This window comes from Papilio xuthus, unplaced genomic scaffold, assembly GCF_000836235.2.
Source record: "Papilio xuthus unplaced genomic scaffold, Pxut_1.1 DF826961.1, whole genome shotgun sequence".
Taxonomy (NCBI): Eukaryota; Metazoa; Arthropoda; class Insecta; order Lepidoptera; family Papilionidae; genus Papilio; species Papilio xuthus.
Window position 1 is genome coordinate 273526 of NW_013531688.1, and position 25234 is coordinate 298759.

General features: G+C 37.7%; 1 protein-coding gene across 5 annotated transcripts in view; it reads left to right on the forward strand.

Moving 5' to 3' along the window:
* Positions 1–25234, forward strand: part of hth (Meis homeobox homothorax) — a 210078-nt gene that overhangs the window by 66963 nt on the left and 117881 nt on the right. The gene's annotated exons all lie outside the window — the stretch shown is intronic.

Genomic DNA, 25234 nt, shown 5'->3' on the forward strand with positions numbered 1-25234 from the left:
GTAACTCGACCCCTCAATTGTTCCTACTCTATGTGTACCGCTGTTTCTTTCTAAGGAAAACAAATAAATGACGTGTCTTGTTATCCAGGCAGCATTAGCATTTTTAAATTTTGAAATATTTATTTAAGTAGCCTATTTGAGAATGTTTGTACGTCTTTCCGTGGCAAAGGGCCGCGGACGCAAGTAATGAATCAACTAATATTTAAATAACAATTGCTACTATGATTTGTGGTTATTTAACTTTTGTATTGATATGTATTTATCGATTTTCTATATTAAAAGTTAACATATAGAATAACATACATCTTTACTTGTTACATTTTACATTTCTTTTAAATGTAACATAATTGTAACATTAGGTATTCCCTTATCATAGATTTTATTCTGTTACGAACAGTGGATTTTCCAGATGAGAGGATGCATGGGAAGGGAAAATATTTTCTTTCTGTGCATCCTCTCCTCCGTCGATTAAAGGTAGGCAACGCATATGCAATTGCGTATGTCTATGGGTAACGGTCACTTCGCTATTTCAGCGATTTCAGGTGGCTGCTCCCTCGTTTACCACCTTATGGAATAAAAAAAAACGTATGACTGGAAATATGACCTCAATTTTTGTTTAATTAGACAAATGTTACCTCGGCTTATAAAAGCACTCGAGTAACTAGGATACTGAGACATGAGAGTTCGCTGCAGTGTCAAGGAGTAGTAGCAATGCTGCAGAGAATGTCTCCACATCCCCCTGCCTGTCCCTCGCCCCTCCTCTCATGTTGCGTCCTCCTGCAAATTAGATTCCTAACCGGATGCAGCGGTACATTACAGCCTGCACTTTCAGGAATTCACAAATTGTTTCGGTGGATATTTATCTATATATAATGAAAATGTTAAATACATTTTAATGAATACAATATATACATTTATTATTAAATGTTTATTTAAGCGTCAATAGCCTAATGTTTAAGGGTACGGATTTCCGATCACGAGGTCGGGGGTTCGAATCCCGCCATTAGACTATTGTCGTAAACCATGTCCTAGCACAAGACTAGAGCTTAATTGGAATGATAAAAGAAATATTAGTAAATTTACTAAAAATCTGCTAATATTTGAAAAAAAATTATAATATTAAAAGATAAAAATTGTACATAGAAACTATAGAAAACCATAAATAATAGAGATACATAACCTACCATAGAGTTTTAAAAGTAACACTTTCTCTGTTCATTTTTCTATTTTGCTTGCGTAACAGACATACTCGTAGAATTCAGTCCCATGTCATTCACTGGAGACACGCATAACTCCAGAAGTTTTCCTTTCTCATGAAAATCGTGAGCGGCGGTCCGATGTGCATGACCAATCGGCCCCAATTACCACTTGTATTTGACTACGACCGTTAAAAATATCATACACCTCGTATGTACATAATTTTCACGGCTGTATGTCTATCATTCACATTGGCAAGCTTTGTGTTGCGCGCATTCATCCGCCGCGAGCCTTTGTCTCGGAATTAATTGCGAGCTATTGTTTTCCCGCTCTTTTAGCTGCCTTTACAAAAATGCCTTGTTTGTTCGCCCGAGGATAATTCAGGCGTTGGCCGACTTTTGATTATGCCAAACCCCAAAACGGAACAGTGAATGGATATAGCTTATGTATTACTATATTATACATACATGTATATGTAGGTTGAATACAATTTCAAACAATACGTGACCATGATTATTGAAAACAGAACTTTTTCGTTTTTATTTTCAATATTAACCGTTCGAAATCGTAGAAAATTTTTCATATTTTACAACGAGTTGGGTTTTTTAAGCTATGAAAATATTAAGCAACTAAAGTAACAAGAAACTGTGAATTATGAATTGTTTATCTTTTACATATTAACTACAATAAAAGGCTGTTGTGAAATTGCAACGGAAACGCAGCCGCAACGCACCGCTGACTCAGGATGAGAGCGTGGCGAAGGATTATTAAATTAACTTCAGTTTGATTAATTAACAACTCTAGCCTAGTAAACAACGTTTTTAGTTAACTCTTGATATCATATTATGATCAGAAAATTAATGCATAATCAAGTTTTATAATCTTTCTGAGTTAAATTAATAAATTAACCTTATAAAGTATTCACAATATTTTTTACACAATTTTCTTTAATTTATTTAAAAGGGTATTCAGTAAGCGACTTTGAAATATTAATTACAAATCAAATATACGTTTTAATATGTTAATATAAACGTAAGGCAAATTTATTCATGGCGAAGTGAGACCACACCCATCTCGACTTAACTTGTGTCACTTATTGACAATGGCGAAATTAACATGAGGCTGGAGGGGGAGGCGAAAATATTTTGATTAAAAATTTATTCCACCAGCAAAAAATATGGGGTCAAAGCGACCCCCCAGTAACCGATAGGGGCCTGCCCGACTGACAGATGTCAATCTGCGCGGCGCGAATGAGGGCCGCCAGAGATGGACCAGTTTGTTACTAATGGTTACTATTCATACTGAAATGTAGAACGTTACCGAATTATGTTATTGCGAGCAACACATCATGGACACATTATCTCGTTTACACTTTAACTTTTATATTAAATATAACGATAATACGATTATAGTTTCTAAATAATTGTAATTGTTAAATTCTCTTTTCAAGTTGTTGTTTAGGTAAATATATAATAGCTTTGAAGGATTCTTTAATTGAAATTATTACTGCAGATTCTTTTCCTTATTTATTTTGTTTATTTCACGATCATTTTTCAAAATATCCAAAAAACTATTTACTTTTAAGACATGGAATTTATAATACCAATTTTATATTCGTATTATGTAGTTATAAACATTCTTACTTACTTACTCCGCTGCCGCAGCGACCCAAAGTGTGTCTTGGCCTCCGACACAAGAGATCGCCAAAGTCGCCTGTCTTGCGCCTTCTCCTGCCAGTCCATCGCTTGTAGCTCCCGCAGATCCAGCTCTACGGAGTCTCGCCAGCGGTACCTGGGCCGACCGATATTAGTTGAAAAAGTAAAATTTCAAATATTAACGACACACATCTGACTTGCAATATTATGTATGTCTTTAATACATAATGGCGGACCACACAACTGCAGGCTTTTTATGACAAAATACCACACTAACAATAATTATTATATCATTAATTTTCAATGCAACATGGCGGAGTTATCAACAGTAATTATTGTATTACGAAAAACGTGCAACAACCATGTTGTAGGTAATTGTTGACGACGTGCGCGTCTCGCCGGTCTGTCCGCTTGCATTTGTCATGCCCCACTACAGATGGCACCCCACTAGTGTCATAATGCATCTCATAGCGTTATGACATCGTTATTACTTCGTTTTTATTGATTTATTAAAATGTGAATATTTCGTTTTTCATGTAAAAACTTTTGAATGTAAATCATATTTTCATTTAATATACGAAGTTTTAATCAGTTTATGAAGGTTTTATATTGAAGGAAATCTACGTAAATGTCTCTACTACGTATAAAAAATAACGTTGCAGTGTTTGTGAGGGAAAGGGAAAGCATTCCGCGGTATTTGTTAAGATTTTCCGGCCGAAACGCGTACGGCAATAGCGCGTGATACTAACTCTGGTAGCGTTAGCAAATTCATTTTATACACATAAAGACTGGTCGAATATCGTAACTTGTATTATTATTAATTAAAGCCAATTTATTTAAAGTTTATTTTATTGTAAAAGAACTTCTAAAGTAAAGCGTTTGACGATTTCAGTACATTGAAAAAATCTCTTTTCCGTCTGAAAAAGTTTTGACTATTCGACGATCATCGGTGAATCAAATCAAATCGTAATCGATATGACAGGAAAAAAAATATATGTAAATTCCTAGCAATTCTCAACAGTCAAGGGTCAAATAACACTGGTTATTTCTATAAAGCTACGAAGCCTATTTATAGAAGAACCGTGCACGAGTGAAATTTCCGTAAAAATATTTACCCAGATTGTTATTTCGCTGACCGTGCAAAGGTAAGCGAATATTTATTTTGCCGAAAGTCGCGGTCATTTCGTCCAGGATATATAGAGGAGTGGCCCCTTGCCTATTGTGTTTATATATATTGCATACAAACATACGCACGTCTTTTCATTATAGTAGATTTATTGCAAGAGAAAATTGTATCCGGTTTTTTTGTACTTCGGAATTTGCTGAATGCGAAATTTATTAAGGCCTTTTGTACAATATTTTATTACATTTCTTGTTTATATAAAACATTGATGAAAAACAGCGAAATTACAACAATTCTTAATCAATCTTTATCTAGAAAACTAGATAAGTATCACTGAAGGTCTCAGAGCCTACCCTAAGTCAGTGAGTAGGTCATAGTCAACCACACTAGACCCATGCGGGGTTGACTTGACACATATCTTTTGAATTTCTTTACAGATATGTGGAGTTTATATCACGATATCTTTCCACTTTAAGAAAGTCGCATAAAATTTGATAGAAATACTTAAACCAATTATCAATTGCTTTCATATAACAGATAAAATTAATTATGTTTTTTTTTTACAGGTAAGCACCAAATTTACTCTTAAAGAAGAATTTAGTAATGGTAAGCCGCATTTCAATAATTACATACTAACTGTGGGTTTCTGAACCAAAATATCTATTTAAAACATATTGTCAAAGAGACATTGTATTTAGAGATTTCGGACTCAGAAAGCCACGGTAAGACTTGGTCACATTCTTTGGAAAATATTAAAAAAAATATCGTGATTTAAATGAGGTACTGGATTAACTTTCCGGTGGTAAATCACAAGAGTTTATAGCCACGGTGTTTACAGTTCAAATGTTTATGCAACCTTAGTACCTAATTCCTATCACGTACCTCCCCCCCCGTCCCTCTGTTACCCCGGGCCGGAGGGACATGGCGTCGTTTTATTTAATCAAGACCACTTTTTAACATTCCCCGGACGACGTCACAATATTTCCTAAGCTCGGGCATGGAAAAATAATAATGGATACAAGTGGCAACACTTCCCGAGCTCGCTTAGTGTTGCCGCCCGAATATCAATGTAATATGAAATAACTTTGAATGGAAGTACGCTCATTTTTCGTCATACGAACGAACTCCGAATCGAAAATTACGTAACGTTTGTATTATTTATAGCTCTGTTAAAAAATTTAATTAATTTAATTGTTTATTTATTTTATTATTCACAATACGTACGACATAAAAGTGGATGTCATAAAACTGTGACTTATAACGTCTTAGCTTTGATAAATTGCGTAATAAAAAGTGTTGCTAGAAAGTTTATTTAAGGATATGCTTGACCAATGTGTAAATTTCTTTACAAGCAAATATGTACTTGTAAATAAATTCTATATTTAGAAACGTGTTAATTAATTTTTAGATGTATTTTGAAGTATGGTAGCGCGCAGTCCACCGTCCCAGTCTAAGCTTTACGGCCTCGTAAAAGTTTCTCTTTTTTCCTCAACTCTCCCGTCTGGACATAAATATAAAGATTTTGTCAGATTTATTAAGTAAGTCCTGTGTGAATTTGTCGTAAATGTCCGATAGTATTTTACTGCCGTTACATTATTCTATATTTTCTGACCGTTTAAGAAAAAAAAACATATAAAGTGTGTCGCCGCGGGTTGGCGTTTTTTAATTTCAACTTTTTACAACTTTTTCGAATCGTTAAACGCGTAGGTTACATCTTTGGGTCAATTAGACGCATTCTTAAAACTTCTTCATTTATTTCTTTTAACTTTTATTGCGTTGTAAAAATATTTACAATTTTTATATATGACACAATAATCTTTAAATTATTTGTACCTATTTTGTAAGAACGCGAGATCAAAGGAATTAATTTTATAGTTCATTCTTAACAAATGCACTTCATATCTCACGAGTACTTTAATGTCATTTAGTTAATAAATTGAATTGATATCATTTGGTATATAAAAAAAGTTTTAATGCATTTGTCTGCATCTTCAGTTATTCTCCGCCGTGGGCGCGGGCGGGGACGAGGGCGCGGGCGATGCCTTAATGACTCGGAGCATTAGTTATCTCGCAGATACCCGATAGGTATTCTAGAAGGGGGGATATCTGAAGAAAAAACAAGTTGTAAATGAAGGGTGCGGGTACCAGGGTGGCAGGAGACGCAGGCGGTGATAACGAGGATTCGAATAGGACCTTTTCCTTATCTCCCGCTTTTTGTGAAAGCCAGAAAAAGTAATTAAGTTTTTTTTTTGTCTCGAAAAAGAAATTAGATTTGTGACGGGTGCGTTCGGTTAATGTATTTGTGATGTTTTTAATTATCTGCCTTGTGCAGTGGGAACGCGCCGAAAAGCTTTATAATTTTAACCAGTTCGCGTTTTGATTTGATCATTTAAACACGTTTTATAGTTTTGTTTTATAATTTATGAGTGCGGAATAAATCTTTGGTTCGCGAGTCGCGACAGGCGGACCCCGCGAAGTGTCTTGTTTCTTTTAATTTAATGGAGGCATAACTGATATCGGAGATATAATATTTCATTATCACAAGTTAATTAATCTTGTGCGGTGTTAGACAACGCAATACGCTTTCATATAAAATCAAACACAATTTGTTAATTTGAACATTGACAAATTTATCTCTTTTATATATCTATTCATAAAAATCGTTTACATTAAAAATGTTAACTTGACTTTCTTGTTATTTGTTGTTTTTTTACTTTATTACTCGTATAAGCGCAACCCACAGTTTTAATGAATAAAACAAACAAAAGTTCAAATAACCTTGTTATTCTTTGCTTTAATCCTTCCTTGAATATAGCAATTAATCCTAGTTCACGTTTAATTAAAAAAATGGTTCGTAGTATTTAATTGCAACATAATTAAAAATAATGAAGAATGTGACGTCAACTTAACAACAGTTTAAATGTTATTACAAGCACCTGCTAATTGTTATTAGCAATATAACTTAAGAATCATTTCATTTTTTGCACGCGCGAGATCTGTTTTGTGATAACTGGTGCGTTGCATTTAAGTCGTATTTGACATTTTTATGCATTGCAACAATTAGTACAAAGGTTAAATTAATTATAATGATTTTATCAATTAAATTGTAACGTATATTTATAATTAAAATTGCATAAATAGATGATTTTTAATTAAAACATATATGAGAATTTATACACAAAATGATATATTCACAACAATATAAAAGATGGCGTTGTTACAAACTTTATAACACATAAAAATTTAAATGAGCAATATTAAATGTAATAAATTAAAAAATAATTGTCATACATCAAATCGGCACACGAGAGATGACCAGACCACCGGCGTTGATTCTAAACATAAATTCAACTTTAGACGTCGATTACAAAAATGCAAATCAAGATGGCGTCGCTTCCCGCCTTGAGGCTCGCGGCTTGATTTGCAAACAGAAAAGCCGCGGCGATTGTATGCTGATGCTGCACCTATTGCATCAATGATGTATGTATGTATGTATGTATGTATGTATGTATGTATTCGACCGACCTATCAACTTATAACAGACTACAAGTATCAACTACTCGATTATTCAATATACTAAACTAGGAAGCCCTGCTTAATTAAAATGGCGGATAAAGTTTGACGTTTCTTACATAACTTCTTTGTTGAATATATATTTCATGGGTTATGCAACGGCACAAATATTCAAAATAATCACAGCCGCGTCACCCGCAAAGGCATTCCTATTCAAAATATTATTTTCTCGTTTGAGATACTTGACTCGTTCTAAATTTACGCAGTCGCGGGGGACGGACGCTGCGTTAGGGTAACCACGTGGCTCCGCGTAAACGAATCGTAATATTTTCTGTTATCTGGTGAGAATAACTGGGTGTTTTTCTGCGGAAATTACAGTAACAATTGTCTTTTTTACTCTTTTTATTATATCCTGTTTTTTTGTACATAATTTATTCTGGTTAAGCTTATTATGTTGACACTAGATCGATATGAAGTCCTACTATGAATTATGGTTACCCTAACTATAGTATAATAAAAAATCGTAGAAATTGAAGCACATTGAGAGAGCGAGCAGAAACAACGGCTACCGATAAATCAGCTTCGGGAAATTAAAACTGTCTTTAAAACAATATTTTTCCCCGCGGCCGAGTACTAGCGAATCTACCCTACCCCCTGTCCCCGTCGCACCCCGCACAGCCCGAGGTAATTTACGTCTCGCTAAACGAAATGAAAAATAGACAAGGACTTTACACAATAAGATTCATTCATTTGATAGTAAGATCTTTGATAGGTCACCATTAAACAACTTAGTTATACTTTTAAATATTTTAAATTTGTTGTGATAAAATTTTATTACCGGTACTCTGTAATTTGGAACTTTATTAAATATGATCCATTTCTCATCAAATACAACAAGCATTAGTTTGATGATTAACGTACAATTTGTCTTACAAATTAACTCAGTTTTGTACCACTAATACTTTCCTAATTATAACGCACCTGTCGCTTTCAATCAAATAAATTTTATTTAATTCCCTCGATTTGTAAAGCAAATTGTTATAGTTAGGGTTGTATCGTGATTACAATTAATATAATTATCATTATTTAATATTATTGCTTTTAATTTTGAGGGTTAGAGTTATCTATAATTTATAACCTACAAACTAATCAGTTAATCTTAGTTGTTGATTGCTTGAAATGTAATTTAAACAGCCAGTATTTCGTCGTGTATTTTTTTCTTCTTACATACTAAATATGCACTAAGTAATATTTTACGATAAAATATGTTATTTAAGGTTAGTGATGCATAAAGCGGAGACTTGCTTAAATTTCATGTAAAAGGTAGTGACGCGCTGCGGTTAAGTCCCCGGGTAGAGTTAAAGCCGATTACTTTAAAAGCATGCCGAAGACTGGAGGAATCGCGAACTAAAAACTTTGCTTCGACGACCGCATAATTTCCTCCTCGCTTTTTAATAATTATTTTAAGGAATGTTATAATTTTAGTATTGAGTTTTAGTTTAATTAATCCATAATATTAGGGACTTTTGATGGGAATTATCGTATCGTACTTTTGTTAGTGTTCTTTCTTCAACTGTTTTATGTTATTTATTTACTATATTTTTGTTATTTATATCGTGTTTATGTGTATTAGATGTCTAGCCTGACTAGCCACGCTAGTCGTGCTAAACCACTTCGTAAGATTTTTTCCCGCGCAGTCGCAGGCGCAGGCGGGAAAGTGGTCGCGTTCATTCCGCGCAGTTGGCTGCTCGCCGCCGCGTTTTTTATAATCGTTTAATGCGCGGTTTGTTCGCACCGCTGCTTTACGACCTATCAAACTGTGGCTTGCCATATCTTTGACATTTCAACGATTATTTTACATCTTATGTTATTAGGTAGCAACTGGTCCGAGATTCTTGTCTTTACACCATGTAACTTAGTAGAGAGTAATTTCACTTTTCTTTGTTTGAACTTTTTAACATAAATATATCAGTAAAAGATAATATTACCCATTAAAATATTAGTATTAATATAAACAATATAATTTATAGGCGTTTAACCAAGTTTTATTACAATCATTTGTACAACGCGTACGAATCATTGCCAGATTACAATGTAATAAAACGCGTTTATGATTTTAGATATGGTAACATTTTATCAGTAGATCGTACAGTCTGCATGTACGATGCGATTTTATATGCATATGCTACCTCCAAAAAAGCATGCGATGCACGTAGTTTTTAAAAACATTCCTAAACGCATTAGCATTAGTTACAATGCGCACCAGGGCAGCAGAAGCGCGGCTGCAGAGCGCGGGCCGACCGCGTCCTTTGTCCTCGCATTATGTATGCAAATGACGCTCACTACACCTGTGTCTCTATGCGCGCCTGGTAGACAATCGCTAGATGGAAATGAAAAACATTTTTCTTTTGTTCATTAACCGCGTAGCTACCGGGCTTCGAATAAATTATACCGATGAAGATGTTCCTTTTATTTCCGCAATTCAGTGCGACGCGACGCCATGCAACATTGTCGCGGCTGTGATCAGCAAACAGTTACGGTTAATAACGAAATAACTGTACTTTAGCATTAATGATAACAGTTTTATTACCTCTTAAATAACTACCATGTAATTTACATTCCTAGAAGTTCGTTTTTTTTACAATTATCAAACTCGTTAAAACCAAATGCAAAAAATCCAATTAGGGCTAAAGGTCTATCTATTTAACATAGGAAACATTAAATACATTTTTTATAAATCAACGGCGCATAAACGTTTTTAGTTGGTTACGTTACGTTAGGTTTCTGAACGTTCTTTACGCTACCTTTGAGGTTACAAAAGAAACTAAATGTACTGCAAACTGCTAGCCTCATAGATCGTGAGATAGACCTAGGTAATTAGACGTAAAGGAGGTCGGATATCTCGTTTAAAACGTTTAAATATTAATAGCGCGTACATGCATCGATACTAAGGAGCTCATTAACATGTAAATTACTCGGCCTCAACAATAACCCTTGCCGGCCGACGCCGACGCAAAGTCACCAAAACCGCTCCAAAGGATAAGAATACGAGCCATTTTAATTAGAGCGCCCCCCACCCTGCTTTGTACTCATGTAATTCGTCTTTTGTTTTTTAATGGTATGACACTGGCCATAAATATAACGCAACTTTTTTTTTATTAAAAGATTTTCTTTGATTTGGATTGATCCATATTTTATGTAACAAACGAGAAGTTTATTAGAAAGAAAATATCATTTTTTAATTAATATATTGGTTATTTATTTTGTTTTCTTGTGTCCTAGTAATTCAGACATTGTGGGTCCAAACAATCCGATAACGATAACAAAATATTTATAAAAATATGTTAGTCTCTCTGTTAGCTCAATGTATTTTTGACTAAGTAGTGTAACATAGTACTTTTGGAATTGATACTGGCAGACACCTATCTAGGATACCATCGCCTCATTTACTTACATATATGGTTCTAATTCGTATGTACATATAGAATTTTGTCAACAATAAAAAGACTAACAATGGCCACCATCCGTTTAGGAGCGCACTCGCTCTGAAAGGCGTTTCACTTGCATTTTCTAGCTGCGGACCTTGTGAAGGTGTAAAATACACGCATGCTTGCTCCTTTTTCGTCTCGCTACCGACATGGCGGAGGAATAACTTTTTCCTCGTCGTCTTTTTGTGACAATCGTGAGCTTTGACTTCACTTACCGATTGACCGGTTTAAATTAAACGAATTGTTTTGTTTATATCTTACATAAAGAACTAGGTAGATATTTGCGAATTTAATATTGACTGACTTGGAAGAAATTGCATGCCAAGGTCTACAAAGAGCTGTTGTGGCAAAGAACATTGTTCACTGTAAAATATTGCGAAATAACAAGCCATCCAAGCTCCCCAATATCTAGCAATAGGCCAACCTCAATATTTTTCTTCCAACATTCGGTACAAGGAAAACCCCTGCCCCTGTATATCATTCCCGGTCAGATTTAGGCCCGAAACAAGAGGGAAATCAGCATAGGAATAGTCTGCGGCAAATATCGGCGTATCGTTTTATCATAGAAATGGCCGACTTAAATAATACGGGGCTTATTATCATATATTCGTCGGCGGTGCCATGCCGCGATGCTCACCACACGACGGGGAATTTTAGAATGGCCATTTTTTCTACAAATTATATCCACATAGGCCGTGAAAGCGGCGCGGGAAGGAGGAGGAGGAGGTAACCGCAAGACAATCCCAAAATTCATTATGCGAAGGCATCCTTGGAATTCACAATATTGAATCCTTTCCCCGTCCGGACTCGCAAGATATTACAAAAGCTTAAAATGTTATTACGAACTAACATGGCGGCGCGGAGGGGCGCGGGGGCGACAGGGGGGGGGGCAGTGTAAATTGTTCCGCGTTACGAATTTACGCTCCGTCGCGGTGAAGGGTTGGAGCGGGGAAACTTGCTCTAACTCGGGGAAACTTCTTAGTTCATTAAAAATACCTTCTACTCTTACTTGACTATAACTCGTCAACTCTATGCGAAAAGATTAAAAATCTTATTTACAGCATGAATTGTTAAAACATCAAATTAATTCAACAGTTCCCCTTAATATAAACAAAAAATACCGTATCAAAAAAACAACATTGATGACGTTACAGTCTCCAAAATATATTCAAGATAGGTTAATAATGAAAACATATCGTAAAACAATTTGCCGGGTAATCCGAAAGATGATTTACGGCCAGTAATATCGAGCGGATCAGCCGTAAATCATAAAAAAAACGGTTAACACTCACATTAGCTAGCGCCCGCAACCGTTTAATAACTATTATTAAGTGTCTTGACCAAATTCCTCGACAAAAACCAAGTGCACTCGAGGGCTACCGGTCGCCTGCCTATCTAGTTATGTGGCCCTGGTACATCAACTTTGATTAAAAAATTCCACGGTAAAAAAAAACATTATTTTGTTTTTTTTTGTCATATTTAACAGATAATAAAAATAAATTCCTTCGAAATGTCAAAAAAATCTTATATAGATTATAAATATTTTTATATGTTGCATTTTGCACAATCCCTTTTGAGTATTTTAGGTGTTTTTCTTTATTATGAATACTGTAAAGAAGGTTATTTATTCGTTCCATATCCAGTTACATGTATTGTCATTTTCACAAAAGTATAACTGAGGAGAAAATAAAAGTTTACAACCATCATCGATTTCAATGCACGCAATAAAATGTTTAAAATTCGCCCACACACTTGCAACAATAACACAAGTGTCATTTTGACGTTGTCATAATAAATTTAAAGCTTAATGCGATAAGTTTTTTTTATAGTTCCTTATTAAATGGTTTTATTTTCTTTTAGCTGTCGTTGTGAATCGGTGTCGCTATTTAATAACCTATATTTATTTTATATGCATTAAAACAGTTTTAAATCTCAATAACTTATAAATAGGTCATAATATTTAACAGCCAGTATTATCGACAAAAAATTATATAAATTATATAGTTGAAAAGAAAAAAAAAATTGCGTACAATAAACATTATGTAGCCTATGAACCTTTAATGAGCTATAAAAATATCATTTAGTAGAGATTGTCTTAGCAGTAAATATCACTTGGGCGAAATTGTGTCGTAAATACGGCGTAGTCTGTTTTTCACGTTAGGGAAGTGATCGTAGAATGGGTATTGAAGATAAAATGTATCATTGCGAACATTTTACGTTCGCGTCAATCGTAAAGAGAGCATTCGCTGTAAGCGAAGGCAGCCCGCACCGCGCCGTGTGAGCCCGCCAGTACGTACCAGGCGAACATGTGTCGTAAAGAGACCTCTTCGGCTAACAATTTCCTGATGGTCTGTAAATAGTAAGTTTATTGTCTTTTTATGAGGTACTCGGACCGTAAAAAGGAAATAAAAGAGCACCGCCGATGGTGATAATAAAAAAAATAATTTTCGACTCATCTTCGTGATTATCTCGCTCGGGTTTACGAGGCGCGTACGGGAGAGAGCGGGACGGGGAGAGTTTACGGCGTGTCGCGGCGATGTGACCCTTTCGACTGGATGGGGTAAAGGTCGTAAAATGGGAGCATAAGGATAATGTTCAGGGTTTCCTATACTGCGCTCCATTCATGATTCCGTTTTAGTACAACGCCGGTAGACATGTAAATCCGATCTCTGCGCCTGCTCCGTTCCCGCCAACGGCCGCCAGCCGCCAGCCGCCTGGCGCACTTACACGCTGTTATACATTCCTAATAGAATTATCTCCGCTTTGATTTTATTTGAATCATTCGGATGCTGTTCGGAAGCGCGTTTTGTCGTTTACAATATTCATAGGCTCTTTCATTTCACTAAAATTCCTTAATTTGAAACAGAACATCATACTTTCAGTTAAAAGAGTAGTTTAATTTATTGATCAATAGAATTCTAACAGTAAAAAATGTATAACACTACACGATAGAGATATTTATTTGATATTAGTTATTATTGCCAGTTCGTAGATCGTAATTAAGATTGGTTGATTAAAATGTAAAAGTTTATTTTAGCAGAACTTTGATAAAGATTGCATTAACATCTGGGACAATCGGGGAGCCATTAGTCCGGCGGGGAGGTCACGGGCGGGCGGGGGAGGGGAGGGCTGTAATTCGCGAAGTGCCATCACAGGACCTTTATGCGTTAATAAAGTTGCGATATAAAAAGAAGAGAGGCGTCCAAGGGTGAAGGAAGGGTAGCTTAACTGCGCGTTTAAGATGTGTAGGGCGTGCGAATTTGTCCCGGCTCGATTGTGCGATGATTGCGGAGACAACGGCCCGGCCGGGAGACGACTGGGAGACACCATTGTTCCTGGATTGTGTCCGGATTTGTAAGATGTTCCAGTTGAGCGGCAGGAGTGCGGGGGATCGCACCAGACTTGTTGCGGTTCAATCCTATTGTATTTGAAGTCGTGTCACTTGTTTTATTAATTGATTGTACTAATGTCTATATTTTAATTACCCTTTTAACACATAATAGCACGTGTATTTCAATTCAGTACTGCGAATAGAATACGAACATAAGCTTTTTATTCAACTTCAAAACTGTGGTTTAGTTCTATTGTGTACAGCATCTTATTGAAGCATAAATAAAAAATCTAATTAAGTGATATAATTAACTAGCATATAAAATGGTATCGGCGGTGAGATCTGCATCCGCGATCGTTCGCCTCTGTCTTAAACAAAGCGACGCGGCGCTGCGGTAGCGCGGCAGTGGAGACGCGAATGTTTTACGGCCAACTGGGGCTTTATTTAACGCCCCCATACTGATTTTATACGTCGGCGTCGAGACGTCTGACGGCCTCCGTTCATGGCCCTTTAAGCCCTTACGGCCCGTATCAGATGAGAAGGGCTCGCCGGGCCCATTGCGCTCGAGATTGAGAAAGCTCCGCGCCGTGTCGGTGCAAATTTCACGTCTATTTTTATCATCATCTCGTAACACCAAGCCTCATAACACTTGTTTAAAGAATAATTCCATGCTTAAATTATAAGACAAAAGATTTTTTTCTTCTATACGACATAGTCAAATAATCGTCGATAGAAATGTAACATGTAAAATCACTTGAACAATTAAAGTAAAGACTCTGATATGCAACAGATTCGTCGTTTGACAGCAAAAAATCCTCTCAACCGCACTCGCAAACTCGACAACACTTACGTATTGTAATCGCGTCTAAATCGAATAATCGTCCACTCGAGGCGAGACGAGACGAGGCGTTAAGTTATTTAGAGGACCCCCACACTAGTCGCTAATCGAATCCGAGACCGCCACTTGCCGCCGCACGAGTGTTACTTTGTTAGCGGATTTTTGCGGGCTCCCTGCCCCCGCGCACACCCTCCAGTGACAGATTGTCAAGTGTCATTCAATATTCAACACTCGAATTGTCTTAACTCAATCCATATTATCTAGTATGGAAAACGAAAAGTGGTTAAGCAGAATGTAAGAAAAAAATCCCTTATTAAAATAAAGTTTTTATGTATGTAGTTATAAAAAAAGTAGATTTTGTTAATTTATTAATATTTCTTGTAGCATTCCAAGTAAGTTATAAACTTATTAGAATATGGTTTACGACAAAAGTTGAATATCGGGATTCGAACTCTGGACCATGTGATCGGACATACATACCATTAACTATAAGGCTATTGGCACTCTAAACAGTAATATTGATTATCCTGTACCGCAATAGTTATGCAAAACTTGTTACTTTTAGTTATAATAAAATCGAGGATTGTAAAATCAGTAACTTCTTGATCTAAAATTATTCATCCAAAGTTGTTGATTGAATTGATAGTAACAGTTGTAAGTGTATGCAGTATTAACTCGTCAAACAGTCTCGACAGGACACATAGCTGTGTCGTATGACGGGTTACAATTCAATTTGAATATTTTGTAAGCGAACGGCGACAGCGAGAAGCGACGGGCAACGTGGTTAGTTCGCTACATTGCGCTGCTGCTGCGGACCGCGAATTTTGATGTTTTATTTATGAAACGGCGTTGATTCAATTTGCGTCGATGTGTGATCCGCGGTCAGGCTGCTCGTGATCTGCTACTTTAAAATATAGCGAATAATTTTACTTTTACAATATGATTGTTTTATTAGTTTTGAGACCTAATCTATGTCGTGTGATACTTAAAGTTTTGGTCGATACTTAAAACAATATGAAGTAATAAAGGTAGATATAAACATAAATAATGGACAATAGACATTTAAATTATTAGGAGAGTCACGTCTCTTAAGTGCTTCAACATTCCGGTGTAGTCAGCGGTCGCGTTTCTCTGATTCTAGCATTGTTTATAGTCCGCTCGGCGGCTAAATCAAGTTTTATATCTGCCATCGTAACTCTAGCGCTTAGACCGACAATAGTAAACTGGAAATCGTCCCGTTTATTGAGTCCTAAAGCGGGATGAAACATCGTCGTGTCCGGACTCGAACCTCATTAAACTGGAGCTACGCCATTGACGCGTCTGATGCGCGCGGGCCCCGCGGCGTCTCGCACAAAATTAATGAACAGTCCGCGACGCGACGTGCCGGCGGACATAGAAAAACTTTCAAAACATATTGGAAATAGAAACGTATGACTAATGACGTGGCTGGGAATGGATGTCGTGTGAAAACGTCACCTTCTAATTAATGTTCGCCTGGTCCCGGCCCGGGCTGGCTGCGGCGCGGACAGACGACATGCGGATGAAGAGTTTTCATTACAGTCGCTGTCTCATTTAAAAATCCTCGACGTTTAGATTAGTGATGTTCAATGATTAACGAACAGCACACATTCCACGAATCGTGAAAATTTGATTCGCTACCGGAATACAGTAATCTCGTGAGAAAGGCAAACACGAGACATTTGTCATAAGAATATTTAATTTGTCTCGAGCGCCGGATGCACCGATAAAGCTCTCGACCCGAGATTAAACTTTTCTAAATAAACACTAACGGATGTTGTTTACCGAGTGAGGGCGTCCTGAGCGGCCTGAGCGGCCGGACAACACTCGAGCCTTGTTTAAAACCACTCGAGGACTCGATGAGGAAAGCAAACACGCGAGCTCGGTAACGCGCCGCGACAATACTTCACAACGTAAACATTGACTCGGTATCGATTGAATCATTCACACTCGATATCGATTCTATCGATTCCGGCTCCGTTACGTAGGCGATGCGTCACTACGTCACACGTCACCGTCTGTCACTTTCCACTGCGCGGCAGCTATGAAAATATTTATAAGGATCCGAGATGCGTTAACGCCTCGATACCGATTTGTTTGTGGACACGCCGGAGTGCCTGCTTTGATAATGATATTATTTTAGTTGGATTCATCCCGCACCCCCCGCCGCCCGCCTGCCCCCCGCGCCCCTCAGCGCCCTTTACAAACATGTTGTACAATGTACACACGCAGTAGTGCTACGTATTACAACTCACCTGTGTTTGTGTTCAAACAAAAAATTAAAAAGAAAACTTTAAAATCAACTTAAACTTGACAAGAAGTTTTTAAACTTCAAACATGTAATTATATTGCATAGCAAACATTTACCTATTAGACGTTGCCTTGTTTAAAAGCACTTATTTTTTGTAAATCTGCTGAATCCTTTTATTAGTGACTGGCGTAAGAAGTGTATTCTGTATGTTTTAAAGTAATTAACAATATTTTGACATTAAAAGCGATAGATAAACATTGTCGATAATATATCAAAGGAACAGACACAATATTGGTACTGAATAAAGGTAAACGTGTCTTCATCGAATGACGTGCGTAATACATTACATAGAAATGTTACCAAGTGTATCTGTGTGCACATCTCCGCCTCCGCCTCCGCAAACACTGACCGTAGATTAGATAAGGGCGGATGTTGTCGCGAGATGGCGCGCGTTTGCTCACCGCTACCACAATGCAAACAACGGCTCTTTCCATGCCATCGCATCTCTGAAGGGCAAAGGTAAGGCTTGAGGTATCTAGCGCAGTGTGCCACTGACTTTATTAAGACTATACAACTTTATCTTTGCTAGCTTAACCTATTCACATTCTTGTAGATATGACAAAGTTAGTAACGTTAAATAAAGGAATATAGATGTTTTAAAAGTCATCACCTGACCTGACACAAATTTAATAGCCAACAAAACACTAACGGCAGCCAACAATGTAGAGCCGCACAAAAATATATTGCGGTTAAGTATAACAATAGCGCAAGTCGCGTTAACACCTCCTTATTGGACGCGGCGTTCGAACATTTAATACGATTAAAACAAGAGGTGCGAGGGATCCCACTCTCCGGTCATAAGGTACCGATAATGTGCCAAATTGGAATTACGCCGCGTCTGCAGCGTGAAGTAATTGCGTTCCGCACGCGAACTGTCTATCACAATTATTTTCGTATGGGGCTCTTTTTTTTCTATGCACCCCTGGTGCCGTGGGGTGGCGCTGCACGCAACCTTCTCCGTGGGGGTAATTGTTTCATTATTCCTATGTTAACTCGCCTCATGACGCTAATTGTCTTTGCACGCCTCCACGACTCCTGCGAATGATTGGCACGTTTAGATTTAATTTATTTTTAATTTAAATTACCTTCACAAACTACGTGAAACTCACACTTCGAGAATGTTTCAAAGAACTGACAATCTATCAATCTTTTGAAGTTATACCACAATGTCACAGAGTATAGAATAGTCAAACAGAATGACTGCACGTTTGTTCCAAATAATAAATGAAGTACTCTATGATTGTTGATTTTCCCACCATTTTTCCCAAATTTTAGTTATATTGAGACGCTTTTCTTTACAGTACAGAGTCTGTTTACTGCAAGCTAACTAGGTACTACAATTGGTACTAGATGAAATGTTTGATCTGAACTAATTCTCATAGCAACAATATCCCTTGGGCAGTAAAACGGCGAGCCATAAAGTTCCGTCCGTTGCGAAGTAGAGGCGTGTCGGCGCCGCCCCGTGTTTTAGCCGCGCATGCAACGCCGCGTCTTTATTAACAGCACACCCACCAGTCGGCCCAGCGCGCTGCTGGACTACTGTCATACATACCATGCAATATAAAACTTTCTTCAAGAAATGGAGCAACTAATACGAGTACAAAGTTATTTCGTAAAATCCTTCTTTTTAATCTGCATACAAAAGTACGACAATGATAATGTGACCTAGTTTTAAAAACATTCTTATAGGTGTCATTTTGTCTGTGGCCAATTAAAATGAAGTTAACGCGCAGCAGACAAGTCCGATCAAAAATATCAAAGCGCGACAAGCAACAGACATACCAGCGCAATGAGCGCCGTGGAGGCGCGCTGATGTAATAATTAGGTTGTAGATCAAAGAGTTGGATAAGCGAGCTCTTGCCCGCTATGCGCGCCTGGTAATTGCGTGGACAGCGGCCGTTTGATAGTCAATTCGGCCACCGCACTGACTCGTCTAAAATGCTTATTATTCTTTACTTTAGTTCCTCTGCGAAGACCACAGCAGTTAAAAGGTTTTATTGCTTATAATCCTAACGCAATGTATTTAATCACTTGTTATCAAAATTATCACTTGTTATCAAAGAGATCATGAGGTGCACAGATAGCTAGATAAGATAGCGATTATAGGAAGATTCGAAATGACAAATCCACAAAATATATTACTCGATTATTAAAAAAATATAACTTTATTACATAATTTTCTTGGTTAAATAATATTTAAACTTTACTTTTTTTTTGAATGAAAAATAAAGCGACACCACTAATATAGTTAAAAGAAGATACATCATCGAGAGATAGCATCGACTGCACGACTCGACTCTAAGTCGATCCTAAACAAGACATTCTCTTATCATATGGCTCTCATACATCAAACATTTACGGAGCGAAGACGGGAGCCTTGCGCTTTATCTTTACAGCATCGGAACGGGCTAATCTCGCTGATAATGCGGCGAGCAAGCAGCGCGCGGCCTAGTCGAGACGCTAAGCAAACAACGCGGCGCGATCACTGGTCTGCGCCTGCGCTACTGGAAACTAGAATAACACACGAAATTCATATCATGCGATAGTCGTTTGTTTAAAAAGGCATTAAATATTTACGAGCGCGCGTTACACAGTCAAAGACAACCAGCCGCGACGTCTAACGTACGAAGAATTGACATAAATTACATTACGTAGTTTCCTAATAGATTTGTATTCATGTATGTATGTATGTAAGTGAAGCAATTATAGATAGCAACAGAACGTTATCGAATCTCCACTCAGGAGCTGGTATCGTTCTTATTTAAAATACATTGAGATTTCGCAGCGTTTGTAATCAGGTCAATAGGGGAATTCGTATTTGAGATAGCGTAACGTCAAGTAACATGTATTTAGAGGTGGAGTGCAAGTGCACGGCCGGCGGGATCTGGTCGGCGGAAGCTGGGAACGCTTGTTTGTTATTGGCGGCTGATATCAAAGGAACTGCTTCTTCGAACGAATCTCTCGCCTCCCCTTTGTCTCAGTCACGTTAACATTAGCTGCTCTATTTGTATTATCTTCATCTCAGACGCTACAGAAATAGACGCCACAATCAAATAATGTTTTTCTTATATCGATCTATAATTTCAGTATTGTTTCTATGTAATATAAACAAACTAACTCTTTGAAGAGTACTTTATCTGTGACCTTAAATACTTGTTAGGTTGCTTTTCTATGTTTTGTTTCAAACAAAACAACATCTGAACTAAACACGCACGATACAGCGTCAGCTATTTACAATTATATATACGCTTTATAGCATGGATTGTTGTTTATTTGTGTGAAAAATATTCATCATTGCACGGTTAAAATACACATTATTTTGGAGTTCCAGTAGAGTTTCTCTTTCTTAATACTACTGAATGATTTATTAGTTATTAAAATACTAAAGCAGCGACGTATTCAACGAGGAATAACTCCGCAGGTATGGCATTTCATAAAATAATATAATAATGAACTAATCGCGAGCCTAGAGGAGCCAGGAGTTGCCGGGAGGTGCCGGGAGGTGCGGCGCGAACAATGGACCCGTTAATTGTGCCCTTTGTCCGACCGAATAGAAAATTTGATGTTCAACCGCCAGTCGAAACGGCGCAATTTACGTTTTATTGCGCGAGACTTTAAATGTAAATCACTGGGCTTTGTACCGGGACGAGGCGTCGGGATTCCCTAATGAAAATTTCATCCACTCGCATTCCGTGTCGCCGTTCAAGCGTTTTATTGTCTGAAGATCATCTAGGAAGTGGTCTACAAGAGTTACGGCGTATTAAATACTCACCGCTATTTACTTTATCTATTGCTTATTAGTAACCATTATTAGACAATTTTGGTTATGTTGATACGATATTTATCAACTTCGTTGTACTTTTTCTTGTAAAGTCGTATTTGTTTGGGATCGGATTTTTATCATAAAATATCAAATACAACAACGCATAAGTTTCTTACACCTTTATCTATGAAGAATATTGTTCCCAGATGGATGCAATCGTCATCGGACAAACGTTTGTAACACAAAGATGAATTAAATCCAACGTTTTTCCCGATTTAAATTTGATTGATATCAGCAAACATTGTTCGCGTTTCATTGAAAAATAAATCAAAAGCGGCAAAAATGATTTGACGTTTTGTTATGACAATGTGGACGTGAGGCAGAAAGAAAGTTTGTGTAACAGAAAGCGTCTCCGGGTACCGGGAACTGAGGATTTCGGCGATGCCTTTGATACGAAAGCGTTAAGCGGGTTACAGCATTGCCTGGAACCGCTTGTTTGTTTGTCGGACTGTAAAACTGTTGGGAATCGTAAACGATCGTGTGTGGCCAGCCCTTACGGCGAAATACGACCAGATGGGCCGAGATCAAAAGACTGCGCGATGATAAAAAAACAACGTTAATGTGATTCACAAGTAACAACTCAGTAGTAGAGACGCGATGCACGCTGCGAGCTATCGCCCGGGTGTTTTCTTTCTCGCTACACGCCGTATATTCAGCATTAACGCGACGTGCGAGGGCCCGGGGTATAACAATCCCATTTTCCAGGTATTTCCCGCACTCCATATTGGTTGGATTTGTCGGAAGCCGCGTCGCCGTCGCCGCGCAGAATCATTAGCCACCAAATCCTCCCTATCTCTGCCGCCGTCGTTGCCGAAACTATTGCCAAATTTTACAGGGATTCACTTTTTGTCAACATGGGAGAAGTAGAATGGATAATTTTTGCACGGATACCGATTCTATTGCTTCATTTGTGGCGGATGGGTAAGACTGACGCAAACATCCCATGCCATCCCTAAAGATTGATTTACATAATAAAAAAAATCTCTACACAATGCCATTGATTCTAATTTTTAAGCAAAGTATTTTTATAACGAAAATTATTAAATAATTTTCAATATGTTCAATGCAATTTATTTGTTTAAATGTATAAACAATGTCTGGTTAAACAGCAATGATTGAGCAATTATAACTTTCTATTTCTCCATTATCAGACGTCTGCGGCAATGCCGGGTAACACCCGGGTAGCGGCCGGGTAGCGCCGGATCGCACGGGCGTTATTAACCGGGATTACCGGATCCCTTTCTCGATCCCCGGATATAGGGATTTGCTTCGGGATCGGATCCTAGTGGAAATGATAAAAGATATGCGCTACGCTTCCCGTTTGATACTAAATGATAATACGAAATCCCCTCTCCCTACTAGCATTGAGTAACGCGTCTGAATCATCGCTAATCATTTACGTGTTGTCGACACCGCGGCCGGGACGCGCAACGCATTGCAATTTAATAACACCATAACACCTTATAAATTATTTATTTTTAATGACGGGAAATGTTTAGTTTTTTGTATAGTACTATGTTGCAGCTAGAGCAGGCGCGAGCGCGACACGTCGCTCTTAATTTTTATTTAGATGACTCCGTTAGCGAAACCCGGCCGCCACCTGTCAATGGCCATCCCGACCGGATACATGTAAATTGACCTGTTTATATTAGTCCGATGCTCAAACGTCGCTCCAAACGAATGATATTATTGTTCACACTCGTGTTAATAAAAACTTCGGTTATAAAACGCATCGAAACTGAATTAATTAAGTATATTTAAGTTTTGTCATTAAACAAATATGTTTATATTGTTAACAGCGAGGACGAGATATCCCGATATTTCCGTATTCCTCGTAGATAAAAAGCTGTCAGCGTCGAATTTACGGGCGACTTTATACCGAACATAAATAACAGAAGGGGTATCGAAAATAGACGGGAATCCGACGGGGATTTTAACATCAAATCCCTAAAGGACGAAAAAATAATGAAGGAGTGTTGTAGAGAGAGTGGAGTAGAGACAGATGATCGGGCAGGCTGAGCACCAATACCAAGAGCGCATGAGCCGCGTGTAGGCGAGTGCATATCGCCGGACAAGCGATCGCACTTAGCGCCGCGCATCGCCGCCGCCGCGCTATCGCTCCGCGTCGCTCGCTGCATTAGCGCTGTCCCGCTGTCTCCGATGATAATTTATAGAGCATCTCGCGGCACGCCGCTGCCGCCCTAGTCACTCGCTCAAATCGACTCCGATTTAGCTGAAAACTTTAACTAGACGTTTCGGCGTCGTGGAATCAAACCCCCAATCGTCTTTCACACACAACGCTGTTCCCACACGTTTCGCAATAAACTCGTAGGCCAGATAACTTGTAGTTAATCCCGAGAGATTCTTAAGTTTAATCGCGATATACATTTTCTCAACTTTATTATGTAAATCTGTAAATGAAACCAGTTATCTCGCTTTCAGGTTCTGGAGGTCCGATGCGGCTGCAATAAATGTTTAAGTGACTTATATCATAATAAACTAGTTCCAACTAACGGTTTCTATCATCGGATTATAAATTTTATTCAGATCGGTCGCATCGAAGAGTTGTAAAGTCACCTCGGACGTAAATAACTGTATTTCGTTATCTCGTCCATCGACAATTTTGATTGATTAATTCCTTCTTAATTAAGTACAAGATACAAGTTTTTATGCAACAATATTGTAACAAAAACGTGAACAGCTATCATTTTTACAATACATAGATAGGAGACAAGCGCTCGCAATTTGATCAATTGATTTATCAATCTTTAACAGATGACATCATTTGTAGATTAAAGAAAAAACGTAATTTCTGATATATCTATAAATTAAATTTAAATATATTTAAGGGCAACTTGTGCGCTTGTAATAGCGACAGAATTGGGCAATGTTTTGGCGTACGGTGGTGCTAATGGAGTCGGGTTCGGGAGCGTCGAAATTGTCAAAGCTGTGGGGTTACGAGGTATAAATAGCCGTGCTGCAGGCGGCTGCGAGCCGCTCTGCTCGTATGCACCGCTATTATTGTATATAAGCCGCTTATTAAGAGCGACTCCCACTCGCCGGAGAGGCACGCAACGTTATAAGATCGGGCTTACATACATTCGCCTTGAGACTGTTATTTCTAATAAATCTTTATTATAAGCAATTTTTACATTTTAAACACACATGCGATATAAAATCTTACTATTTTATTACGTAAATAAAACAAACATAATCCATTACAAACAATTTCTTATTAGATTTGTAACATTCTTATCTTGTAAGAAAAAGTTGATGTAAGTAAGATGGTAATATATAAGCAAAAACAATCTTGGTATTGTGACTTGTTGAATATTTATAAGAATAATAATGACGTCTTATGTGAGGATATACCGTAATAAGAGAGCCCCATGTAAGCCCGCGCGTACCCACTAAGTGGAATCAGAGGAACATTTCCAAGTAGGGCCGCGTCACAGCGCGGGCCGGTCACACCGCGTGCCAGCCACGTCGCGCACTAAACCGGCTTTCTATAACGTAACGTTACGAATAACTTTACCATCTTTATTTTTATCCAAAACCAACAAATGTATTATTGTCTACCACAGATGAGGGTCAAAAATTTAACAGTGCTAGTGTTTAATCAAAGTTCAATGACTCATAGGTTCCTATTTACTGTTATTATATCGAAATCAATTTTTTAAAGATAATCAAAAACAATTGTATGTGAAATAATGTATAATAATATCTGTACTAAAGTTAATACAACATATTAGTGTTTTGGCTCGATTTATAAGGCACTGATGGCTTGTGTACCTTTCGTACTACATTTATTTGTTGTTAAATAAATTCACTTAAACTCTACCTTAAATATATTACTAGAAACTAAGCTCAAACAATTATCAGTGCACCTCTTGAAAGTTAACGTTAGCCAGATAGTTATGGCATCCGTGTTAACCGT